This window comes from Epargyreus clarus, unplaced genomic scaffold, assembly GCF_041222505.1.
Source record: "Epargyreus clarus isolate Ecla_fem2 unplaced genomic scaffold, WU_Ecla_fem_2.2 ptg000023l, whole genome shotgun sequence".
Taxonomy (NCBI): domain Eukaryota; kingdom Metazoa; phylum Arthropoda; class Insecta; order Lepidoptera; family Hesperiidae; genus Epargyreus; species Epargyreus clarus.
This window is the reverse complement of record NW_027332230.1, coordinates 16,664,425-16,686,670: the sequence shown is the minus strand read 5'-3', so window position 1 is coordinate 16,686,670 and position 22,246 is coordinate 16,664,425.

Below are 22,246 nucleotides of genomic sequence, written 5' to 3'. Positions count from 1 at the left end.
AGTTTCTGCCTACTAATTGTTAAAATTCGATCATCGTTAGGCAATAATTGGATATATTGATAACGATTGCTAGTCACGTGTAATTCACCTTTACACTTCGTTTTCATTCCATAACATAATTTATACTTCTCTAAGCCATAAGATTATCGCTCACCACTTAATTTCCCAACCCGCATCTTTGGACCGAATCCGCAATCGCTGGTAAATCCAAAGGCAGGGGTTCTGCACCTGCGCTGCGATTTATCGCTTACTTTACAACGGCCTGGCGACCTGCCACTCGCTCGTGCTAATTGTGTGAGTGAATGTGTTGGTATTCAGATTAGTCTGGTTTGTACAGGGAACCTTGAGGAATAAACGGCAATTATTTTACCTGATACGGGGTTATCGTCGTTTATGATACAGAAACTCCAGTGTATTTTTTATAAGATACTTATGTAGGTACCTGATGGAGTCATAGATAATGTCTTAACGACCAAAGTTACCACCCCAGTCTAATTGGCTGGATCTAGTTAGATTTTCAGCTCAGTGAATCTAAATTATGGACCTGAGTACTTGTGTGGTTGTCTTGTATATGCTCATGACAACCACGACAGAGAATCCAAGTACAGGACTATGTAGATTGTACAACTTTGTTTAGTATAATGAGTTTAAGATTATTGTAATTTGTAATTAAATAAATCAATTTCACTACAACAAAACAAATTCAAGAACCTAATAATAAGTAAAAGTACGATATATGTGTTGGTTGTATAGGCAAGTAATCCAAAAGAAATTCTCATAAACAAGACGGTTTCGGAGGAGCGTGGAACGTATTTTTTGATACCTGAAGCAAGAACCAAGTGATTCGTCCGGGGAAGAGTTACGCGGGTTATCACTGAACATATGGGGGCTCCACTTAGATTTATAACGGAGCGATGGACACGGAGCTTTTTTCACGCGTAATTCCCCTCTACCTCTATAGGAATAAAGCAGCTTATTGCGTAGCGGGACATCAATTTTCGGGGGTATTAAGGAAAAAGAATGTTGCAGGATCACAATTTGTGTCGAGGTGTTACCATAGATTCGGGAAATTTGAGGACGGAGCGTCACATACGATTGAAAGATTGCTGCGAAGAATTTAATGGGTGCCGCAGTGCGTATGAAGTGTTTTGTGGAATTTTGTGAACCAGCGCATTTTATTGCTAGATATCCAGGAAGATTTAGAAATGGAAAGAGACGCGTATCCAGCAATCAAGTTAAACAACGATGCATTAATATTCGTCTTCTAATGTAAGAGGCAAAATTGAGGTCGAGCCTGTATAGTGAGAATAGGCAGAATATTCTTAATAAAACCTTATTTTGCACAAAGACTGCCAGTTACATTTTTATAAGCCCAAACTTCCAAATCTGTTATTCGAGACATCGTTCCTAATGTGTAGGGTCTTTAAGAACAATCACAATCAGGGCTCAAATCAGGACAATAACATGTTTGCACAAGCGAACACGTCGCACGAATGTTGAACAAGTGTCGTGTGGCACGCACAAACGCGGTTTCCGGTTGGGTTTGCGTGTTTGTGTGGGAAGCGTAAAGCATCTTCGCTTCGCCTGAAATGTCGAAAATGCTGCACGTTTACTTTAACATCTTAATAAGTATGGTTTGAAAAATGTAAAAAGATATCTAGGGACATGTTTTAATGGCGCCTTTCGACAATTTGTCCACCGACAGCAACTAACTGCGCAAAGCGTGGTTATGAACAGCGCAATGATAATGAGAACATTTCTTTCCTACATTTTATATTGCACACGTGTTGTTGTTCTATGACCTAGCTGCGTGCCACCTGAAAACCGCTCCGTGAGTTCTCAACCATAGTCATTTCATACAAATCGTAAAATTATGTTTAGCTGGACAGTGTGATAATACCTACTATGTTGAGGTATTATTAGATAACGGTCCGTCTCCAACTCTGCACTATATTTTCAATATCATTGTTCAACGCCATTTTTCATTTTCATTCTCAAGTAGCTCCAGGGAATAAATCGGAGCAATTTTAACAATTATCTACTAGTAAATCCTCTCTAAATTGAAATAAACCACATGGCTACTTGCTGTGTTATCATATGCAGCCTTCCCAATTCAGCAACTAATAAGTTTCCAAACACAATATTAACCACGCTTTTGTTTTCGTCTTCGTTTTCACAACATGCATGCATAGCCACAGCCTCAAAAATACGACGCGTGCCGAATGCCGCGCCACGTCGAATATGCGTATTAATTTGTAACCCGCGTATTGTGACGGTGTTTATGACCGTATATGTTTAGCCCCGATTTTTTTATTCGAACTCACGAAATGTTTCCCTTTAAGTACTTTATTGTGGCGCCTAAAATTCATTTTGCATTTTTTTTAGTAGATAATATTAGGAAATTGTATTTTGGTTCCCAAAAATTCGATTTTTTTGTAGACGATTAAAAAGGACTCTGTAAATGATCTATTCTAAATTTAAATAATTCAACTAGGCTACCCTCTGTTACCATAGCTGCTTTTGCAATCTAGCAACAAATGACGTGCCAAAGACAGTTTTCACTACGTTTTCGGTTTTCGTTTTCGTTTTCACAACATACATGCATGGCCACTGCTTCGAAAAACACGACGCGTGCCGAATGCCGCGCCACGTCGAATATGCGTATTAATTTATAACCCGCGTATTGTGACGGTGTTTTATGACCGTATATGTTTAGCCCTGATTTCTTTTATTCGAATTCACGAAATTTTTCGCTTTATGTAAATTATTGTGATGGTATGCTTAGAGCTCTGCGTCGAAGTGGTTATCGTTTAATGTGCAGAAGGCAGATATCTAAATGATTATTTTAAGTATCTGTAAATTTTGAGCTTGGGTGTTTATGTATTTGTTTTTTAGTGTCGATAGCCATTACGACGCTGGGAATTCGAATGTATGACCATGTATGTAAGTAAGTAGCTAACGTCTTTAATAGGAAATACACAGAGTTATAAAATCTATTAGTATCTACATTTATAAAGAAAGAGTGCCAGGGGACGAAAATACGATTTATAATAAACTTTAAAAGTAATTTGTATGAAAGCATCATTACTAACGTTTGGAACTGTATTAGAGTATGTTCCAGTCCTCAACATACAGATATAGATAAGTAAACGTACTAGTTATTTAAACTCTACAACAATATAATTTATATGTTTGCATATTTAAGAATTCGAAGGTGGTAGAACCCTTTGTGGTTCGACTCCGGCGGCACCACCGCCACACCTATTTCTACCTAATAACAGTAATGTTAGGCGCTCCTGTGTTCCGTTTTGAAGGGTTTGGTAAGGGAGACATACTTTTCCGAGGCGTTCCAACTTAGTCCTCAGGGGTAGCGGCGCATCTATGGCCAACCTCAGGTAGGAATATCTAATCCTATCTGGGGTTGATTACAGATGTCCATGGGCGGCAGTAGCCACTTACCATCAGGTAGACTGCATGCTCGTCTGCTACTCCATATTATAAAAAAAATATATAGTACGTTGTATTATGTGTATATGAGAGTAATAATAAAAATGAACAGGAACATTTATTTTTAAGAAGTTAGTAAACAGATACTCTCAGATTTAATGCTACATTATTCAGAAACATAAAGCTAATTCATAAAGCTAATTTTCATAAGTTCGATAATAATAAAATGTATATTTCTACTAACTCGTATTCTAAGAATGAGTGATATAGTCTCAGGGGATTTTCCGGCATACGTCAGATCTCGGGAAGCACATTATGGGGTAATGCCGACATGTCCGGAAGATTGATCACACGGATCAGTCTTAATGATGATATATCTTTAGCATCTTAAAACAACAAAATGTTATTAGAAACCATATAAATCTAAGTTAAATATAATAGAGTTATAGTCCGGATGTCAAGATTTTTATACAAAAACTTTTATCTCATTTTACACTCTCATCTGGGATTTTTGACGTTTGATGTAATATTGGAGAACGTAGAAGATGGTAATAACTCGAGGACGATACTTTTCCTTCCTATATCCGGTCTTTTTCTGGCGTGGAAGTTACATAAAGACTTTAAAATAATATGAAATATAAAAGTGGATGCTGAATGAAGTGAAGTGGAAATTGAATATTAAATTTTATTAATGTAATCCCTTTACATCTTACGATATCTAACTATTCTAAAATTTATTTGGAAATCTTTAATATTTATTCAAGACTCAATCAAGAACTCGTGACAAAAAAATACTGCCTTAAAAAGTGTTCAAACAAAAAATATGTACCTTCATTGGAAATGGATATCTGAGCTATCCAAATAGAGTCCAACTAAATTCGAAATCGGTATCAGAACCGCGATCTACATCATATCGCAAATGAGTAGGTCCAAGTACACGGACCTGTTGCGTGGGACGGAGCTATTGAACCGTCACCCGGTCACTCTGACCCGTTGAATATGTAATGACATCCATTTTTCTCAGCCCTTGTTAAATTTGAGGTCTGCGAAGCTAGACATCGAAAATTTATTCGACTTACTCTAACATGTCTTCAGCATCTTTAGTTTTCCATGTTCAACGTGTTCTTTTCACACACAAACAATACTAGGCACGGACATCTAATTGTAACAGTATTTAAGTATTAGTATTGTAACATTTTGCTTTAAAGTTAACCCAAATTTAACATATTATTAAATAATGCGTCACGCTGACCGTAATTATGCTTTTAAACTAAATTCAGACTTGAATTAAAACAATTAAATTTGAATAATTTAAATGATTCTTAACTTGAATTTGTCCCATTAATTAGTAAGATTTCCTAATAAAAACAAGTATGCTAATCGAAGTGTACCGAATCAAATCAAATCAAATCAAATCAGTCTTTATTTGCAAATAAGGTTATACAATAGGTGTTCAATCAATACAATGATCTCTTATTTTGCTAAAAAGCATGCAAATATAAAATTATACTTAATATTATAATTACCAATTAATTATATTAATATACCAATGAATTATATTATTATTAATTATATTAATATTATGTTTTTAATTATACTTAATATTATTTACCGAAGTTGTACTAAATATCATAAAATCTACACAAAGCGTAGCCGAACGTAACGCTACTACCGTTAGTTTGAAAATGGAATTATTAAAAACCATTGGCCATTTTGATCGATGCGGTTTTCTGGTTGGACGATCTAGAAGCGTGGGAAATCAAGTGGCAAATTTGATTGGTCGATTGCCGCCGGACGTGGCCGAATTCACACGAATGAAGCCGATCACGATTTGAATAGCATGCGGTATAACATAATGAAGTGTAACAAAATTCTGTTTTTACTTTTTTCGATCTTTCGTTGTTTGATTAACAAATAAATAGAGACGATTTTTATATTTAGGATCAAATAATTTAGAAACCTAAATACTTCATCTCAAAGACATTACAGTGCTGCTGATAAGGGTCTTATCTCAGAATGGCAAGTATCAGCCCATAGTCAAACATGCTGACCAAGTGCAAATTAATGGAGTTCACGCACTTTTGATAAGGTTTTTTTTCTAAATATCTCCCAGGTATTCAGGTTCCTCACGATGTTTTTCTTCACTGTTAAAGCAAGTGATAGTTAATTTTTTAAGGCACAAAATTTAAAAATCGTAGGTGCCTTCGTCATAAGGATTTTAACATTGGGCGGTTCGATTGAGAGACCACCTTTTAACCACTACGCTATCATTGCTTGACAAACATACTTACAAAATAATTACTAGTGAAAGTGATACCTATCCGAAGTGACTCCATAGATTTGCAAGTAGTTTCCTTTTCGTGCCTCAAACCTTTTTTTGTTAAATCGCTGCCGTGGCTCAAGTTAACCTTTTTGCAAAAATGTATCGCTATCGCATCGTAAAAACGATGACGAAGTAAAAGATTGTCGAGCATCATATTTCCTGAAAATGGGACCATTTCGCATCATCCCTTAGGACCCCCGATATCTCATCGTCGTGTATTGAGAATATTCAATGTCACTTTATCTTAGACAGATAGATAGCACTTCTCTTTAAACATTAAGCGACCTTTGAGAATTCGATGTTAGTGTTTTTTTTTTTATAAAATATTCTTTTTTGTAAGCCGTTTTTCTTTGATGGTCTTTTCAATACTGGATTCATTTTACGTAAAATAAAATTTCATAGCTCGAGCTTTTACGAAATTAATATTATTTTACAACTTCAAAGTTTAAATTAATAATTAATTATTTTTACATCCAATATTGACATATTGAATGTCCAATGAGTATAATGGCCAAAGGTGTGGTTTTATATGGGTAATGTTTTCTTAAATTAAAGTATTTAAAAAAATGAGCATACAGTCTTAACACTGCCGCCTATAAGAATCTGCCATCAACTTCAAATGGGATAGGAGGTTTAACTAAGTTGGCTATAAATGCTCTGCTATCCCCTAGACCTAGATTTATGTACAGTATATCTATGTATGATTTTTTATGTTTTGAAAAAATGTTGTGGTATTTGTTTACGTATTTGCCCATACATTTCCAATCAACGCCCCTAGCGGACTGTATTAGAACTGGATACGTCGTGTCAAAAATCCGTTAAAATTTTTATCCAATCGACTATAATATCTTTTTATTGAATATTTTCTATATTAAACTTGTTTGAAAGCAATTTTACGTTTATTTTATTAAAGGCAACACATGTCACATGCTACACGGTCTAAACGCATTACGAAGCGGGCGCTATTATAAGATTGTAGCGCCGAGACCAGGTGCAGCATAATGGAGTCGGCGATAGCAAATTGCTCTATTTGCTGACAAATACTTGCTTTTCAAAGAACCGATTGTAAAGATTTTCGCTTTAAGTAAACAGCTTGTATGTTAGGAAAGTCTGGTACATACTCATTAAATTACTGTCATAAATAACTGCGTACTAAAAAAGAATATGTACAAATTCACATGTTCACATTATATCGATATTCCTCATATTATATATTTTATAATACAGTAACAATGCAATCCATCTGATGGTAAGTAGTCACTGCTGCCCGTGGATATCCTTGACCGAATCTATATAAAACAAGGGCTCAAGAAGAAGAAGCTCCTGAAGCCGATCAAGGACGAAGGTGGTCGCCCCAAATGTAATTCAGCCAGCCATCATACCCTTTCTAGGAAATTCAATGAGTGCTTCACGCTACAAATACGCGTAGATGTGGCGGTAGTGACCCTAACCTTCTCCAACTACATTGTAACCCTTCGATAGAGTTGTCGTTTCACATGTCTCGAAGTCTAACATAATTGGCTGCATCGTTTGTCACATGCCTCATATAAGTCACAAAACTGATTTTCTTACATTAATAACATTTAATAGATATTGGTAATAACAATAAATCAGATAGAAACTTATTCCCCGTAACTACACAAGTTGAAGGCAAATATTGACGTAACCACAATAACAGTCAATGAAGTCGAGTAACTGTCGGCTAATCATTATTAATAGTTTGCCCGAAGCCGTAATAGAAGATTAGTTGCCAACTTGTTATGTCTTAGTTCGGAAAGTTTCGATAAAAGGAAGTTAGAATCTCACCGTTAATAGTCAGGCACCTATAATACTTGTAATAGTTAACGACCCGCGTAACGAGCCTGTCACTATATCGGTGTGCTATACAAAGAGACTAAGTTAAGTCCCGGCAGTGGTCAGAGAATAAATGATGGATTTTATTGAAACTAACCATGTAGATTATTTTTAAAACTCGATAGTAAATGACTACTGATTAGATAATTGTATTTAAACTAAACCAGTAGTGAGTATAGCCAGCCCGATTCTGGGGTAGAACGAAGGGAACTGTCGTCCTGGATACCGGGTGGGATGTGGCTCTAAAAGTGTACCACTTTTCAAAAAGATGTTTGGGGGGTTCGCTATACCTGTATTGTCGCTAAAAAAATCTTGCGTTTCAGTGAAAGGGTATATAAGCTGGCTAACTTACACATGAGGCAGCTTTATTAGTCCACTCGTGTGGCAACGCAGTTCTATTTTTTATTCATTTCGGTACTGATGTCCATGGGTGTTAATGATTGCTTGCTATATAACCCTATAATAAATAACCCCTATAAACACCACAATAGTTACTATCTGTATACACTAAACTAGCAATGTATAATTGCAAAGTACCAGGGTCGCATAACGCTAGCAGAGTTGTGGAGCTTTACGACAGGTTTACAGCACCGCCCCGATGTTTAATTCAGAGCCGGGTTGCGCTAAGTGATTGCATCAGCTATTACTAGCATTGACAGGGAGCTGTGGAAAATTAACCGATGTACAGACTGAATATGTTTCTAATTCAATTAGAGGCTTGTGCACACTTGTTAAATGATATGTAAGTAAATGAAGAAAGAGAAAAACAATCGGAATACCGATTTTGATAAGTACCATTAAATAATATAGGCTGTCATTTAAACTTTCTTATTTTAATTTGGGCTTTTCGATGAGATAAATATATAATGAATCTTTGAAATCAGGATATAGCATCATAAACTGCAGCAGTTCAAAGTATAAGTGCCGAATAGAAATCACATCCTGTCTGAAGTCAGCTACACATGTGATTATACTCGTACTTCTGAGGACTGAGTTCAAAATACACTTCTAATCTCTACACTTCAAATAGAATACAGAACTGCTATAAGGCTGCTATACCCTATTATAATAGGTGAGGCGGTGCCGGCGGCATCTAAACCAAAACGCTTCACCCATTAATAATAGAAACAGCACTCCCCAGTGTAAAAGCCTGCTTAGCCTTGCGGTAACATATTTATTACGTAAACAGTACGTGTTTGCAGCAATCACTCAGCTCTGCACTTTGCTGCCAACATGAAATATGAATTAAACATCGCTAGATCCCGTCGTAAAGCCACTCGACGTGCATGTCTCTGGAATTTATGAACTCTGTATCTTGGCAACGTCTTCTTGGCTGTTTGTTTTAATATTTTAAAAGATAAATGGATTATAACATATTATCCCATTTTTTTTTATTTTTTATAATATAGGAGTAGTAGACGAGCATACAGTCCACCTGATGGTAAGTGGCTACCGCCGCCTATAGACATCTGTAATCAACCCCGGATAGGATTAGATATTCCTACCTGAGGTCCGCCACAGATGCGCCGCTACCCCTGAGGACCAAGCTGGAACGCCTCGGAAAAGTCTGTCTCCCTTACCACACTTGTTGTTATTAGGTAGAAATAGGTGAGGCCATAGATATAGGATATCAGCGAAAAAAATCTAAGTCTATGGATGAGGCGGAGGTGCCGCAGGAGTCGAACCACAAAGGGTTCTACCGCCTCCAAAATAATATCAATCAAAATAATATTATAATATCGAAGTAGCAAACAAGCATGCAGTCCACCTGATGTCAGTGATAAGATAATATTCCTACATGATGTGGACCGATGTGTTCTTCCCCTGAGGACTGAGGAGATACTGCTTCCACTATTCCCATAAAAATGTGTTAGATTCCATATGCCCTTGCTTGTAAATTATCTTTCTTCCTCTGTTAGTCCTAATGTTTCTAATAAAGAAATAAATTCAATGTACAACTTTTACAACGACTTTTACACACGAGATATTTATCGTTATATCTACTCCGCACAATACATTATCAATGGCTAAAGTCATAAAATACTCCAATACAATTCCAGTCGCCAGCAGATAACCACGAGATGTTCTCGCCTTAACTTACTGCAAAGGAAACAAACAGATATAAATCGTCGAGCACATTACCTCCAGTAAAAATGGTCTCTGATACATTATTCAGAAATGGACGATAAAATGCCAATGCACGTTATTTGAGGGAACGGCGTAATGTGCCCGTGGAGTCAGAAGATTGACCGAGTAAGCTCAAGCCCCTACTATGGGTTCTCGTTACTTTATTTATATAAAAGTAGTGAAACATTGAGATAGGACTTTGTCATTACCGTGAATGAACATTTAATGACTTTAAATAGAACAGGAGACTTATGTAATTCAACTACATATGTGTTGCGTTTCAGGAGAAAGTTGGAACAGCTCATATCAGTATTTGTATTTTAAGCAATTAGTAATGAATTTATGGTCAACCGCTGTTAGAAATCCAATATTTACTGGGTAGCTGTTTCAGTGGCAATCTATAAACAGAGCACATCTTAAGCGATTTGCTACCAAAAATTGAAAATTAACGCCGCATTTATAAAATAGAAATAGGTTTAGCAAAAATGTCAGCAGTGGCAAGACTACTTTAGTCTAGCTTAAAAAGTGTGAAAAGTAGCACACTTTTTAAGCTAGACTTATTATTATTATTATTCTAACAGTTCAGCAGGGTTGTTGCTAAGTTGGGGCACCCTTCTTCTACAGCAGCAACACGTTAAAGGCCTCTTAAAGTACTTCAACTATAACTGGAGTTGATGACAAATCACTGTAACAAATGTAACAGTGACTACACACTGGAGTGGTTTGCATGCTCGTTGACTACTTCAGTTTAATTAAAAAGGATGGGGTAAGGACATTCAACAAATACAATCAACCAATAAATCTGAAATCTAATCTAGAGGTAATATTGAATTCTTCAATCAAATGAAACAAGGGAATCGTGAGTAATACGCAACGATTGAAAAACTAGCCGGGCTTTTACCACTGCAATGGCATTTAGCAAAACGTGAAGCATTCTCGGAACCCGGGATTCAATTAGTTGTTCAAAGAGTTGCACATTAGTGGAATGAAGCAATTTATTTCTTTGCGAAGTCGAAGTGAGTCCGAGGTACCGTTTGATAAAGGAGCTTGAATATTGAAGCGTTGAGAATCGTTTTCGCGGTCGACTGAACACGGCACATGTTTTAAACTTTAAAGGCGTTTATTACGTTCTTAAGATTGGAGTAGCAAGCTTGTAGTTCATCTCATGGTCATTGGTCAGTACCGCCCATGGACATCTGTGACCAACTGTGGAACAGGTTCTACTGGAAGTCGATCACGTGCGCTGCCACTTTTGAGGAGGACTACGATTATCGTCTATGTCGCGTATATCTTCTCTGTATGAATTGAAAAACAGTAGTTATTATCAAAAAATATTAAAAAAAAAATGTATATTTTTACTCTAACTAAATTAACTTGTATCTTCGGTGTCTTTTTGACTTGCTGAAGATTGGCTGCCAAAGAAGGCTTCCTTTTGATTGGCGAATCCTCTGGTGTTGCAAATGTCCATTAGCGACGTTGACTGCTTTCCATTAGGTAAAAATGCTTTACCGTTACTTTCCACTTTAAAAATTTTAGAAGTCGAAGTAAGAGTACGTACCAACATATAAGTGCGCCGTTAGTGTGAGTCTAGAATACAGAAGCATTGAGAATCGCTTCGCGTTTGAATAAACACGGCATACGACCGCTTTAAAGCAATTTAAAGCCATTTATAACAGCGGATTGTAATAAAAAGGAAATAGGAAACGCCATTCAATACATTCGTTTTGTATCCTGCAACCAATTTATATGTGGTACCTACTAGTGGTACGAAAAACGGAGAAACACGACTCGATTTATTTTCGCAATTATATGAGTGTTAAAACTTTTAGAAATAAAAAAATTCGCTTTAAATGCGCGTGTGTTCAAGCTTTCCATAATTTAATGTTACAGTACAGTAGTACGTAAAATACTAAGTAGTAAAAACCAAAATATTCCTGCTGACGCGTCATTGTCACCTTCACAACTTCAACAGTTATTAAGTTAAAACCCGTCAAGCCTTTTAGGCTTTGGGACATACCAAAAAATGAGCAGTGATGGCCTAATGGTTAAGAAACTCGGCCGCTCGAATGAGAGGTCCGAGGTTCAAATCCCAGGTTCTGATTTTTCAAAGATATGTGCGTATTAGAAATTAATGATCACTTGCTTAAACGGTGAAGGAAAACATCGTGAGTATACTTGCACACCTGAGATTAAAAAAAAATCTCAAGGGTAGGTGAAGACTACCAATACGCACTTGGCCACTGCGGTGGACTATGGCCTAATCCTTCACAGTCTGAGAGGAGATCCGTGCCCAACAATGGGACAATAATGGGTTGATGATGATGATGATGATGAAAAAATGAGACATAAATTCACATACACCACAGTCAGGTGAAAACGCTTGTATATACTCACTCTGTACTATAAAATGCTTTTTCTACTAAACTTATTTTTTTTACTTATAGTTCACTCAATTGTAGCATTTATTTTGCACTAAGAAAATAGTTGTAAGTGTCAAGAATCGTTTTCCCATTTATTACATCGCCTTTAGAATTCAAACAAGTAGAAATTTTAATACATTTTAATACTTTTATTTAAGTTTTATAAAATACTGAAAATAAATCCATTTATTTCCTTTTGTTCGAGTTCGGATTTGAATCCAAGCATTTAGAATCGTTCTTGAGTTTCAATGAATAACACAAGACCGATTTAAATCGCTTTATTAACAGCTTTTACGGGTTTTATTCTAATAGAACCAGGAAGGTTCTTTTGGTTTTATTATGTTTTACCTGGCCCCGTTTATAGTAGAACATGTTTAAAATCATGACTTGTGTTTTGAAAGCGACTCTATTCATCGATGTTAATAGATTACTTTTTAAATTTGCAAATCACTTTCAACACTGATAGATGTGACGTTTCAACTTAATTCTGAGGTATAACGACACTTTTGTGACGAGCTTAAGTAAACATCTTATCTTATCTGGGGTTAATTACAGATGTCGGATGTAACAAACTCCATATGAAACAGGAGCTCTACTTGAATCCGATCACAGATGCGTTGCCCCTTTTCAGGACTGCAATGGTCGTCTATTCTGTAATTCAGTCCGCATGTGCGCAGTGTTCAACCGAAACGCTAGAAAATAGTATAACTACCTTTAAATAAACATTTTATTATTCATTATTTTTTTAACAAACTCCTGTGAAGTAAGCAAATAATTTACAAATAAATATTTGTAGCACACGAAAAGTATGTCCCAATTCAGAGAATTAAAATTTTAGCAATCGTAATGACTTTATCCGGGTCTTGCCTGCACTGAATATAAAAACGTTTCCTGTACCGCCGCCGCTAGCAAGTTTTCTTTAGTTTTAATTCATGGAGCAGCGCACTAGGACTTTTTAAACCCACTTTTCATTTATCACGACAAACAAAGCCCGAGTGGGATGTTTATTTCAACCAGGATTAAGTTTATTACTTTTTCTTTGCAAGCAAAATTGTGTATTTTTAGCGGACTGGAGGTAAATGTTTCTAGCGTATGTAGGTATGACTCATCCTTTAACACGCCCTACCTTGACGGATTTTTACATATGAGGTGTCTCGTCTTGAATTCGCCTCAATCGTGGGAGTGACGTAAGCAGTCGGGATTTTTGTTTTTAGAAAAATTCTCTAATTAGCAAAGTAATGACGAGTTTCGATAATTTCAATATGAATTGGGATAGTCTGGTAATCTATTCTAGTGTGATAATTTTTATTTATTTCATTGGGATCCGATCCCAGGCAACTGCTGATTTTTGGAAGGGATGGAAAATATCGTGAATGATCACACAAATAAACTCTACCGACCCACAGACTTCTTGACCTTTCTCATTTATTGCCTTTGCAAAAAAATTATAATTACATTATGTTTGTTCAACTGTAACTTTCTGAGGATTAGATGAGCCAATCTAATGCTGAAGTAGAAATTCCTTATATGACTCAGTTCCCTCTGTTTATGAATAGTGTATGTTGTTGTATGTTTTATGAATAGTGTAGCTTGGAGTCACGATTCTCCCCGACGTAATAAAATACTTGCCTTGTTTATATCTGCTATTGACTGTAAGCGAAGCCAAGCGTCAGACTGTAAGCGAATATCGATACCAGCTGCATAATAAATGTTGAAGAGAATTTAGTTATCTTTTATAGAATTGATCCTCATAGTGAGCCACTTTTAAATTATGAAGTAACGAACATAATTATCAGAACTATTCTGGAATATTAACATTAGATTTTAAAATAGGACTGGACAGACTTATTATAATAGATGTGTGCGCTAATGTACCTTACCCAAATGCGAGGGGTATGGTTGTATGGTTGATTGATTCATATAGATTTTTTTTCGAACATCAACAAACTACTATCGTTTTCGAAAGTGGTTCGTTAAGGAAGTGGCGAAAGAAACTCCGTATGTGCGCAATTTAAAATCTTTTAAAATGAAATACTCGTATTATACAATGTTATGAGATGAATTTCTTAATAGTCTGTTTGTACGGGATGATGTGTATGCCCAGCGAAAAAATCCCCATTTTAAATTTTAAAAATAATGTCAGTGGTCCTGTGGGCCCTAAAGAAAAAATGGCTTGATGGATCATATACACGTTGGAGTCGCTCACGCACTTGTATTATACCTCTAAAGGTCTGTGGATTCGTCCAAATTGTGAGAGCGACATAGACTATGTTTTTAAACAGTCGGACTTAATGTTTTTAACCGAGTTCAAAAATGAGGTTATGTATTTGTCGCTATGTTTTATGCATGTAAGTTTGTATGTCCTTGTTTTTCTTCGATCCGATTTGGATGGATGGTTATTAAATAGTTAGTCAATTGTATCAGGCGTTACTTTGCGGAAATCTATGCTATTAAGTTCAAATTAAAACTACTCTGCAACAATCCGCTATAAATATGTATAATGCTATATATTTTAAACAATGCAGTATGTACCACCCACAAAGCATGCGTGCAAGTGTATAAAATTAAAAATATACACCTCCAATTTAATTTTAATTTAATTTAATTTTTTGCATCTGCATGCAACCTTTTTGGGAGGGAGGTTTTTTGCTTGTTGTTGTTGCGAAGTAGTTTTAATCTTAACTTAATATTACAATAGTTCTTTACTTTATTCGTTTCTCGTTTATAGTAAGAGAGTGTACTGTCAAGTGTCTACCGTGATAAGCATACGTGTGACGACCCACTTGTAATAAAAATGCACTGACACAGAAAATAAACGCCATGACAAACATTTTTATTATAAATATAGCTATTATGATACATATTAAATGAGCAACTGATAGAAGCAATTCTTTGACACGGAGTTTTTTGTTACGAGGAATTTCGTTATTTTTACTGAACCTAAATAAAATAAAACTTAAAACATAATACATTCGTATGGTACGTTCCAACCGAACGATACTCGTTCTAGCACCTGACACCTTAAGTCATAGTCTTTTACCATTAGACTTTTCAATTTAGACTTTAGAGATAGGTACGCATCTGTAACCAAATTCATGTGGAACTTTAACATAATTATCTCTGATCTGCTGTTTACATTCACAAAAAACACAACATGGGAATCATATTAAATACTATTAAATACTTTTTGCAATCCGATACGAAGGTTTTACGAGAACTTCCTAATGACATAATAACAGATTCATGTTCTAATGTATTTAATGGCAACTGGTAACACAAATGCGTATAAAATATGGGCCATATATCATTTCAAAAGCAATATATTACGTTCATTACTTCAACGCGGATTTGTGGTGTATTTATTGCTCGAGCCAATACCAAAATGTTATAAATATATTAAGGAAATAAATCCATTCAACCTCACTTAGATGTATCTAGAAAAGTATGAGATTATATAAGGCTGATTGCAGCCCCACACTAGGATTCCCTGTATCGTGGGTGAACATGAACACATGAACACACACCCAGACCCAGAACAGATATCTAAATTCACCACTCAGATGTCTGTCTGGCCAGGGATCGAACCCGGAACCCTTTGCGCTGCACTGGTATGGAGACCGCTCCGCCACGCGGGTCGTCCACTGTTCAAGAATGGAATGGAAGATGAAGGTACAAATTTGTAGCCAGTACATATCCGATGTTTCCATAGCTCACAAATTCTCCAACAAGATACAAAGATTGTTATCAAATGATAAAAAAAGAACTTGTAGCTTGACTTGCCCTCCAAAGCATAAAATTCGGAGGCCACGAAATTTTCTCTAAAGTTAATGAAAGGCTTAACCACCCCTGACGTTGCCTAAAGGTTTAAGTTAAGATGTGCATAAACTGCAAGATTTCTATAATATAGAACATATATCCATGGCAGAATCAATTTACTACAGTAACTCCATGCTTATGTTGGCTTTCAAGGTACATTAAAAATCCTATCTATTTTCTCCTTTCTATTATTTTGTACTTCTAAAATAATTTAAATAATTGAATAGGCAATACTTAGATAGAGCCTGAATTCATTCAGAAAATGTAAACTTCGTTCTAAAAGTAAAACGGGAACGTAGAGCACTTGTCTATTTAGAAATAATTGTTTTAACGGCGCCAACTCTACAAGAAAAGCTCTATAAGTGAAGCTCTACGGAACATCTGTTTAGAGTTTGCGAATGTCTCGACTCTATCTAGTGGTGCTTTTAAACAATTTGATACAAATTGGTCTCTTGCTGAGAAAAGCTTTTACTGTGAAATCCTTTAAAGAAAGCATTTAAAATAAAAACAGTTTCTTCATCGTTATAACACGTTGTCAAAAATATTATGTTATAAAGTATATTAAATATGACAACTGTTATTAGTATTATATAGCCTCACCTACTTAAAAAAATGGAAGACCCAAAAAATCTTTTGGCACATATTTCTTTAAGAATCTATTTTTGGTGTAGAAAAATACTGTAATCTTAAGCTTGAAAAATGTTTTTTTAATACAAAAGCTTGTACAATTGTCGACACTATTCTGAAGTGAAGAGAACATTAATTAAGAAAGAAATCGCTGGAGAATCTTGTCTATAGTTATTGTTTGAAGTTGACGCTAAAGTATTAGGGCGCGTACACAAAAATGTAGAAGTGTTTGTAATCTTGATTTTAATAAAATTATGTATAAAAATGTTTTTTTTTTCTCTGTATTCGAAGTGTGGGAAGAGACGAGGGACGATTCGACTATATGTATTTTTTTACCCGATTGCGGAAGGTAATGTTTTCGAGCGTAAACATATACATTATACATAGTATGTTTAATGTTTTGTCTTGCCGTGCAGCCTGACTGCTTGACGGATTTAAAAAAATGAAATATTGTTGGTTTCGTCTAGATTAAGAATGACTTAAGCTATTTGTTAGCCAGTAAGGCTCAGTCAGTAGTAGTTTAAATAAACATACGTGCACCTGCACACATAAGGTGTGTATTATCAGTTATAACTTATATTACAGTCATAGTATATAGTAATTACCGTTTTCCTGACGTGTCAGTCACACTGAGTCATAGTGCATAATTTAGTCTACCTAGTTAGAAACTGTACTGGCAACCCTCTGCGATTCTCCGTATAGTCACCGCTCTGTCATGTGAATCGTTAGTCGTTACTGACCTTTACTCAAGTATATAAACAACCTAACAATTCTGTTTCTACTTAACTGTACAAATAAAACAGAATAGCGCCGACGATTTCTCGAAACATCTGCTAATGCCATTTGAAATTCATTTTGTTTCGAGACTGAAACGATTTAAGATAAATTGTTTGTACTCGAATATAATTTGGAGCAAATTGTTTTAATTACAACAAAGGAATTCGGGATTTGTAAGAAAAAGCTTTGTTATTGAGATATCTTGACAGATACGTCTTAATGGGAAATTCTTACAATAGTAACTTTGTAAAATTCCAGATAATAAAATTATTGCCTGAGAATAAATCCTCATAGAGGAAAAGTTATGTTATTTTTCGGACTACTTACCTATTTATTTATGTTTTAATTCATTTCGTTAGTATTTTATACAAGACTAGAAGTCCATTTTCTGAAGCATTTTATATTATTAGATAGAAATGTTTACCCAAAAAAAAAGGCTATACTTTGGAGGAAAATCCAAACGAAAATTCAATAAATTTAAATTCTAATATCAAATGATGTAATCCAGAGACGGACTCTCATTTGACCAATTTAAAATTCAATTTCAATTTCCAATTTCTTCAGATTTATAAACTCAAAGGTTTTATGTTGGATTAGATCCAGCACAATTGAAGGTACAACTTCAAACCACTCTTGGCTAAGTGCCTATTGTATCTTTGTACAGCAAAAGACGTCTGTACTATTGAAAGTATTCTTTAAAATTAAATCATTTTCTTCAAGGTAAGTGCTCACCTCTGTCGCGGCAGTACATTAGGCAAAGTGGCCCTTTGTACCTCAGCTGCTGGGCTTCCATTTATTTCTTTATTTGTCGTTTCATGCAAACTTTATGGAGAATTCTACATTAATATAGTAATTTGATTACTTAATTAGTATAACATTGTTTTTAGGTCAAGCACCTCTGTTACTTAGATACTATGTTCATTGCATGCAGTGTTTACCTATAAGTGATTGTGCATTTACTTATATTATAGGTTATTGGTAAGAAGTTATTGTAAGAATGTAACAACAAGTAAACCAAATAAATAAATAAAAGTAGAGATAGTATAGTGCAAGCAAAGTACGGTCGCCACAATTACATCTGGCATGAAGCAGTTCTTGCATTTTAGTGGATGGGTCTTAATATCCATCCATTCCTCCATCGCACCACTCGCCGAAGGATGAAGTTCCATCCACACCAACTGGACTCGTGGCGGTCCTCCACGGTTCGGTTTGCACGGACGTTCTTGCCACGGACGTGCAAGATGTGGAATTAACTTCCTTCTGAGGTATTCCCGGAGCGCTATGACATGGGGCTCTTCAAAAAAGGTGCAAAAAGAGCTCTCCTTCAAAGCCGGCGATGCATTGGCGACTCCTCTGGTGTTGCAAATGTCCATAGGCGACGTTAACTACTTTCCATCAGGTAGCACGTCTGCTTTATCGTCAGGTTCAAATATAAAAAAAAAAAAAACATATTATGAGGCAACCATATAAGCCCTCAGAAGTGGGAATGTAACGAGCTTCACGTGGAAACCTCGTTCTATATTATGAAGTAAAGTAATCGAGATTAGAGATTTACCATCAGGTTGGGCACTGCCGCGTATGAAAAACTGTAATTAACCTTAAGAGAATTTGAATTTAAATTTGGTTATTCATTTCCAACAATCTATTTTTATGCGTTTTCCTAATAATATTATACTTAATGTACATTTTAAGTCAATCCACTTGAAATCGGACATCGAAAATCTTTCGCGATTTTGCCAGGATCTGAATATTGTATGAGAGATTTGAATTTGCCTTTCAAACATTTGTCGAGTGTAATGGGTGCTAATGGCCCTCCGGGTGTTTGTATTGATGTTAAAGACTCAATCAGAGACAAGAATAGCTTTGAAATTGTGTGTTTTGCCTTATTTCTGTACTTGGGAGTAAGTAGGTACTTCTATAAAAGAAAGGAAACTTTACTTTACATACTACACTTAGCGCAAATCAAGTCAAAATTATAGATAATTTTAGACTAACTATAACTTCGGCTTACAGTTTCAGTGTTCTTAGAAGATTCTAATTATAAAATAAAATTCTGGAAGATTCCAGTCGTCGTAGTTTTCATGGTCAACATAGTTGCTCAAAATACTAAGATATCCAAAGAATATTATTTTCAAAGTTATTTTTAAAGGCTTGGAAAGTATAGTCACTTCACCTACTGTCCCTGATTACTTGAATTCTTTTTAAGATCCGTCAAAATTATTGTGCTAAAAAAGATTTTTCATTCCTAGTTCCCATGCTTTATCTTTAACAATTATATAAATGAAGTCGCCGGTTGCTGCTAATATATGTAGTTAACAATAATAATTTTGTATGTATTATTTATTGCAATCCTTGTCTTTCGCGTTTCATAAATTAAAAATTAAAACCGTTTAATATCCAACATTATCTTCATAACAATTATCTCGTCAAAGCGTTGAGAATCTTCCCAAATTTCCGAGAGCTCTCAAACCTTACTCAAACTGAGCCGCTCAATATATCGTTATTATCAGCTCTCGCAGTCTTTTGACCCAATTTACACGAGGACCCCTCGTTAACGGCATTTAAGAAATTATAGCGCGGAAAATTTAAATCGTTTTCTGATACCCTGACAGCTTCAAGTTTTATTGAGTGGGAAATTTTATAATGACTTTGGTGACACGCATACTAAAGGATCTTCTAACAGCTGGTGTCCATGAATACTCATAAATTTAAGGAAACACCCAAAAATAGAACAAAAACCTAATTTCAACGTTTTGATGATTGCCTCGGCAAGGATCGCTCTTAGCCTTAAATGGTACCTTATGGTGGACCACATCACCAAGCGGTACTTCTTAATTAATAATATTTAAAAATTAAATTAATAATCCTATTGTAATAATCCTTGCTGCTGGCTGTCATAACAAACCTTTGAAGATATATTTTATGTACCTACCGCGCGTAATACCTGAATTGTCATAAGAAAGGTGGTAAAATAAATACAGTTAAATACACCTATTGTATCTAACTATATTTATTTTACCACCGCCATCACCTAACCACCGCCGCCGGTAGATATATTTCTAGCGACCAAAGAAATCGTTAGAAATATATTTATGTCGTGGAACTTCATAAGTTCTTTGCGTGATATGAAATGAAAATTATTTATTGACAGTTTCGTATGACCAGTGACGGTAGTATACATGCATGTATCTAAATTCTACCATTTAAATGGTATGCAATGTTAAGAGAAAATCTAAAGTACACACCAAGAACAAAACCCCGAGTTCTTACCACACTACTTCTAAAAGAAAGTTATACCAGAAACTACATTAAAACATACTTTGCAACTAAACGACGTGAACAAATGCAGACGCGAAAATGTTTGCTCCTGAATAAATTGGATTTGTTCGCATGACCCGCCCTTCCCTTCATGAGGGTCTTTATAAGGGCCTTTCATAAACATTTATAAGGTAAATGAATTTCCATCCGCTGAACCGATATTACTGGATAGGAAAGTAAACGTTTCATATATTAATTGCACGTGTATGTTTTCTAACAGAAAAAAATAAGATTTGATGTAAAGTTTTGATAAATATCTACTTTATTTTACACGTGAAAAGGTAGCAGTTTCACTGCTTTACAACGCTATTACAAGGCGAAATTCAAGCAAGTAAAATGATGCGGTTGTTGAACTTGTTAGAATTCGACCAATATTTTACGTCACAGATAGTCAACTTGATGTCAGAGACTCTTTTAAAGGGCTTAAAATGCCACGCCCTCTTTCGCTTTTATAATTATGCAATTTGGTGAGTGGCCAATACCTCCCATGGACACCTATATTTAATCCTATATAGGAATGACGCCATACTGGGGCTCTACTTTTGATTCAAACCCAAAACTCCATAATAACGTCGGAAATTTATACACCTCAAATATAACTTACTGACTTTAATATATTTATTTGCTACTTATATATTATGTATAGTTTACTACATAGTACAACGAACGATCAAAACGTGACAGTAGTTATATTTCGTAACGAGTTCATAACTTGTCCGTCAAGAATAATCCTGCTGAGACGCTAAAAGATAAGTAAAGTCAGTATCTTAATTGTTCACAGCTTTCAGCTTTAAAACTCCTGACTAAAGACTACCCATTAGGAATGAGTTAATTAATCTTATTCTAATTGCGTTAATTTGAAATTAACATAGTTTGTTAATTAAGAAGTTATGCTTATTGCTATGACATGAATCTAAAGTAGGTAGGGTACGTACTTAATATATTATTTAGTATTATAATAGAAAATATGTTTAATCAAGCAAGACAATAACCCCACATGTATTTAATTAAATAATATTAACCATTGCTTTAACCCTTCATAAAATAAAATTAAAGTAGTATACCTACGAGCAAAGAAGTCATAATCTTTTATATAAAATTCTCGTGTCACAATGTTAGTTACCGTACTCCTCCGAAACGGCTTTACCGATTTTCACCAAATTTTATATACATATTCAGTAGGTCTGAGAATCGGCTACTATCTATTTTCATACCCCTAAGTGAGAAGGGTTGTTCACCCTTAATATTTTTTATTTATATGGCAACACAACATTTTGCCGGGTCAGCTAGTCCAACATCTGTGCGCAACTTCATAATAATGTTGGATTTCTACCTTATGTTGATTACTTGCTCCCAGATGAATTGCTACTGATGAATTGCCCTGAAGATTAAGTTGGACCTCTTCATCAAGTGTTTTTGGTTTACCACCGTCGTCTGCCTTTATTGGCAGTTGTCATACCTACTTAAGATTTACATCTCAAGTGCTGTATTACAATGGAATAGTTTGCCTTATTGCACACAATATCGACAAAAATAA